Source organism: Eptesicus fuscus, chromosome 20 (genome assembly GCF_027574615.1).
Source record: "Eptesicus fuscus isolate TK198812 chromosome 20, DD_ASM_mEF_20220401, whole genome shotgun sequence".
Taxonomy (NCBI): Eukaryota; Metazoa; Chordata; class Mammalia; order Chiroptera; family Vespertilionidae; genus Eptesicus; species Eptesicus fuscus.
The window spans coordinates 42,895,352-42,901,492 of record NC_072492.1 but is presented as its reverse complement, the minus strand read 5'-3'; positions in this window follow the sequence as shown (position 1 = coordinate 42,901,492).

Genomic DNA, 6,141 nt, shown 5'->3' with positions numbered 1-6,141 from the left:
AGCCGAGGGGGGCGGGGTCGTGTTTAACTTGTGGCTTCTGGGACTCCCTGGCTTACCTTCTCGAATCTGTTAGGTGTGCTTTCCAGTCTGAAAAGCTGGGTTTTAAGAGGGTCTGCAAGTTTGGGGAGAGAGGGTCCCGTTGGAGGGGCCTCCCATTGGGCGGACATCCCTCTTGTTTCTTTACCACTGGGGCATTCGGCACCAATTTATCCAGGGGTTCCTGTCTGTCCTGCACCTTTCAGAAGCAGCTCAAGTCCACCTCCTCTCCCTGCATTCCACCCGGAGCCCCTGACCCGCACCTTTCAGAAGCAGCTCAAGTCCACCTCCTCTCCCTGCATTCCACCCGGAGCCCCTGACCCGATACTTAAGGCCAGTGGGGGGTGGGTTGCGGGTGGGGGGCTGGAAGAAAGACATGTTTTTGTTGGAAATTCCAACCAAACATTTCACAGGACGTACCACACTACGTCTTACACTGACAAGTTATTCCTTTTTGATCTGAAATGCTAATGTAACCTCCTTCTTGTTATTTGCCAAACCTGGTCACTCTGGTTGGGGTGCCTCAGCCACGAGCACGCGTGTGCTGCTCAAGGCGGGGATCAGAGGCACCTCCTGGGAACTGACAATGGACAGTAGCATTCCTTCCTTTTTTTTTTTTTTTTTTAAAATCCTCACCCGAGGATATGTTCCCATTAATTTTTAGAGAGAGTGGAAGAGAAGAGGAAAAGACAGAGAGAAATACGGATGTGAGAGAAACACATCGATTGGTTGCCTCCTGCACAAGCCCTGACCAAGGCCTAGGCTGGGACGAACCTGCAACCAAGGCTGACGCTCTATCCACTGAGCAACACAGGCTAGGGCTAGTATTTCTTCTTCTTTAAAAAAAAATGTTTATTGATTTGAGAGAGAGAGTGAGGAAAACAGAGAGAGAGAGAGAAAGAGAGAGAAACACCGATGTGCTGTTCCACTTACTAGTACTTACGCGTTCATTGGTTGATCCTTGTAGGTGCCCTGAGTGGGGATCTAACCTGCAAGCTTGGCATATCTGGACGACGGAGCTAACCGGACAGGGCTGGGCACTGGCCTTTCTTAACCTGCTTGCACATTCCCTAGCCTGGTGGCAGGCGGGCACCTTCACAATAGGGGGCATGGAGAACAGGGTGCTCTGTGAATCAGAGAGACCTGGGTTCAAATCTCCACTCCACCACAGGTTAGCTGTGTGACCGCAGGCAAGTGACTGCACCTCTCTCAGTCTGTTTGCTCACTAGTAAAAGAGCATCGGGCGTTCTGTGCTTTGGTTAAAGGATAATGCTACTGAAGCACTCGGCACGGTACTTGCCCGTAGGAATTACTCAGTAAATGGTCTCAGGGTTCGTGCAGACTGCTGCAGATCTAGGTTTTGTGGGGCCTGAAAGTTACGGAATTTGGGGGCTTCTTTTTAGGACAAGGAATACAAAAGTTATGAATGCAAAAATTGACGCATGCTCCAGCTCTAACCAGTGATAGTCAAACCACAGGCCAGGTTCTATTAGAAGGTCAGTCATGAATCCAATTTAGACAATTTTTGTTTGTTTGTTTGTATGTTTGTTTAAGAAACAGAACGGAATGCCCTGGCCCGGTAGCTCAGTTGGTTGGGGCATTGTCCCGATGCACCAGGGTTGGGGGTTCGATCCCTGGTCAGGGCACATGCAGGAGTCAACCATGGGGGGGACACACTGATGGGTGGAACAACAGTTCAGTGTTTCTTCCTTCCTCTCTCTCTCTCTCTCCCTCTCTCTCTCAAAAATCAATAAATAAAATTTTAAAAAAGAAATAGAGTGGAATTCAAAAGACTCATGACATCACATGCAGGAAGGGTAAGGGTGGGTAAAGGAATGTGTGTCCTGGTGATGAGGGCCAATGGATTTATTCCTTGAATAATACTCATAAACGTTCAAGAAGTCCTGCTGTGTATGGAGACACAGCTGCCCTCTGGGGTGGGCGTCAAAACCCCTCTTTTCTCTTCTCTAGGGTTTAAGAGTTAGAGCGGGTGAGGGTCAAAGAAACTGGCTCAAACGAGTTAACCAATTTGTCCAGGACCCTCTCATGGCTAGTGAGGAAAAAGTGGAACAGCCAGCAAAATCGCCCCCTCCCCCTCCCCCCATCACACAGCCCAGGACCTGGTCAGGTGCCTCTCAGCCCTTCAGGGGGAGAAGACAGTGACCTGGCTCCAAGAGTCACTTGCTGGTCACACACTGGACAACGTGAACCTGGGCTTGTGAGCATTCGGCCTTCAAGAGACCATCAGGGTGTTAGGGTCCCCCAGCCCCCCTGACATTGAGTTAGGAGGGCTGGTCCAGCCAGGAAAGCTGCTGTGACAGCTTTACCCCTACTCTGCGCCACCCTCTGTCCTACAGCCAGAGGAGGCAGGTGTTATCTGTCTCTGTTTTACAGAAGAGGAAACCCCAGGTTCCCAGATAATGGGAACTGAGGCATGAATGAGGCTTTGGCTTCATCCATTCCACTCCAGAGCCGGAATGAAGGGTACCATGAACCCACCTTCACCCCATGCCCCCGCAGGGGATCCAGAGGAGGGCCCTCCAAGAAATCCGGGAATCTAACTACCGGCCCCACGCGCCTCTCCTGCCCAGCCAAGCCAAGCCCACCCTCTCTGCATCCCAATCCCTGAAGGAAACCCAAACTGCAGACAATGGTCAGTCCGAGTGGGCTGCCAAGGGGGGGCGGAGCCAGCGGGCGGGAGTGGGATAGGGAGGAGCAGAGGTCTGCACTCACGCTCTGGGGAGGAGGCTCCACAAGGGCCGCGGCTCCCAGAGAGAATGAGCCCATTCAGAGCTGGGAAGGAAGGGGAAAAAACCTTGTCTGGTGTTTGACAAGAGGAGAGGAAGGGGGGCGGGGTGGGCGCTGCTGATTCGCTTCTCCCCTCCCCTGCCCCTCCAGCAGGGCCTGGCAGGAGCGCCAAGGAAAGAGGATGTCTGAGGGACAAAGGCTGGGAGGGGAGGGCACTGGCGGAGGGCGGGAGTGGGGGGACCAACGTGGTTGCTAGAGGAGCCTGAGAGTTTGCCAGCAGGGTCCAGCAAGGCCCCGGGGAGGAAGACAACAGGGCAGAGGGGAGCCAACCAGGGGCCCGAGGACAGATGCATGAGATCCGCACGAGAAGGTCTTTGGGCGGCAGGTTCCTGGCCTCTGGGCAGCGGAGGTGACCACGGCACTAGAGAGGCAGGAAGGGGCTCTGGCTTAGGGAAGGTGACCTCCAAGGATCAACAGACGGGGGTCTGGAACCAGCAGCCTGTGAAATGCCAATCAATCATTGACCAGCCACTGAGACTGGGGGCCTCAGGAGACTCTGTTGTGTGTGCCTGTGCGTGCGTGTGCGTGTGTGTGTGTGCGTGTGTGTGTGTGTGTGTGTGTGGTGTGTGTGTGCATGTGTGCGTGTTGGCACCAGAGTCTCCTCCCTCTGCCTTCCTCACCTGCCAGCCTGGGTCAGAGGATTGAAAACAAACAGAAAAAGGGAGGAGACGGTTCACAGTTCACAGTCCGAGGTCCAGGCCGCAAACTGGGGCCTACCCCACAGGGCCTCGGATCTGGGATTGCTGGGAAGCGTCTGTCTGAGTTAGTTCCTGGGAAAGGGCCTGCAGAGAGTGGGCACCAGGCCTCCCTGGGGCCCCTGGAGAGGAACTTGGGAGGTTTGGATAAGAAAATCTGTTCTTCCAGAAGGTGCCTTTTAAGAATACTTGCAACCTAGAAGGCTAGCCCCAGTCCCGAGGTTAAGAAGGGAGCTGGTCAGACAAGCTGACCCTGGGCATGCTGACCGCCTCCCTCAGTCCCTCGCACCCCATCTCGGTGTGCAGGCCCAAGACCCTTCTCTCCCCCTAGGCTGTTTTGCCAAGACAAAAATCAGTCTGGGCCCCGGCCGGTATGGCTAAGGGGTAGAGTGTCGGCCCTCGCACCGAAGGGTCACGGGTTTGATTCCCAGTCAAGGGCACATACCTGGATGGCAAGTTCAATCCCGTTCCAGTTGGGCAGGAGGCAACCAATCAATGTGTCTCTCTCACATCGATGCTTCTCTCTCCCCACTCCCTCACTTCCTTCCACTGTGTCTAAAAATCAATGGGGAAAATATCCTCGGGGGAGGATTAACAAGGACAACACCACCTCTGTTCTCCCAGCCTCACCTGGCTGTAATGCAGGCACACAGAGGGCATGTGCCTTCCGTCCTGGCCTGTGCGTACAGGCTGTCAGGGTGTGTGTGCTGCCACTTACCAGGCACGTGGGGAGCTCTGGCTGGACTGGCTCAGTGGTAGAGCATCAGCCCGTGCACCCAAGGGTCGCAGGTTCGATTCCTGGTCACGGGCACGTAATTGGGTTGCAGATGTCTCTCTCTCTCTCTCTCTCTCTCTCTCTCTCTCTCTCTGTCTCTCTGTGTGTCTCTCCCCATCCCTTCCACTTTCTCTAAAAACCAATGGAAAAATATCCTCGGGTGAGGATTCACAGCAACAACAACCAACCACGTGCTGGAGCTCGTTCCTAAAAGTGTCCCTGGACTGTGTGGCCTTGTATAGGCTTCACTTTGTCGTCTGAAATACGAGAGTTTGATTGAATGGTTTCTGGTCACCGAGGTTCACGATTTGGAGTAGGGAGCAGTGACCCCTTCAATCCCCCGTGCTTCTCCCTTAAAGCCCTCTTGAACCGTCCCGCTGCCAAATTTCCAATTCTTTATTTCACAAGCACTGGTTCTTCCCGCTCCATTTAGCCCTCCAGAACCCGGAGCCCATCCCCCTTCTGCTGGACATACCACTGGGGCTGCGAATGAGGATCTGCTGGCGTTTGATTTGAGGAAGAGGAGATAGTGGGGGGGGGTGGGAACAAGTCTCCCCAGAATGCACCACCCTGGCAGGCAGTTGATTTGAGCTGAAAACAGTCAGAGCCCAACAAACGCTGAACGAGGTATTGTTTCGCCTCCCCTTCACCTGTCCACGGAGTCAGACAGGAGATCCTGCTTAGGAAGCTGCCTTGGTTAGCACAGTCGCCTTAGCACAGAGGAATGAAAAACCTGTGAGCCAGATTACCCTTGTCCCATTGTTTCTAGCTAGCCCTGCAAGGATTTGTTTGCTCGGTTTTTTGACTATGAATTGCCTACCTCCCCTTCTTTGGCCCAAAATCACAGAGATACCTCGTCTTGCCCATCGTCTTAGGAATTTTCATGCTTATGTGAATTCCCCGTGAGCACGTATTAAAACTTGATTTTTTTTTCTTGTTAATATGCTGTATATCTTTTAAACATTTTATTGATATTAGAGAAAGAGAGAGGAAGAGAGGGAGGGACATCCATTTGTTGTTCCACGTATTTATGCATTCATTGGTGGATTTCTGTCTGTGCCCTGAATGGGGATTGAACCCAAAACCTTGATGTATTGGAACGATGTTCTAACCAACTGAGCTACCTGGCCAGGGCTCATGCTGTATGTCTTTTGAATTATTTCACCAGGCACAAGTACTAAACAAGTAAGGGGGAAATTTCCCTCACCCCAACACTAAGAAGCTTCTAGAAGCATAAAACTATGGCAATCATGATGACCTGATTTGGGGGGGCAATTCTGGTTTCAAATAATTTTATTCACTGAACCCACATTGGTTTTTTTTCTCTTTTTCCTCGCCCTTTGCAGCCAATCATTCTTTAAGATCGGCCAATTTCTCTTTCCATACATCTATGATTTTCCCGGTTTCACCTTCCTGAGAGCCACCACCCGCTGGCCTAAGCCCACCAGTTGTCCTTGAAGGAAGCACTGCCTTTGATCTCCCAGTGCTGCTCTCCTCCCCTTTCAATCCTCCCCCCACCCCTCCTTCTTCCCCTCAACAGTGAAAGTAAATGTTTTAAATAAAAATCAGATCACTTAGTTCACTCCAGGGCTAAAACACCTCCCAATGGCTTCCCCTTGCCTAAGCCTTTCACCTTGACCTTCTTTTATGTTTTTCAAAGATGCCAAGTTTGTTCCTGCCTTAGGGCCTTTGCACTGGCTGTCCACTGAGCCTAGAACAATCTGCCCTGAGGTGTTTGCAGAGCCGGTTCTTTCTGGTCGTGCAGGTTTCGGTTCAAACTGTTACTTTCTCAAAAAGGCTTTCTCTGACCACTCAAGGTAGTCTCTC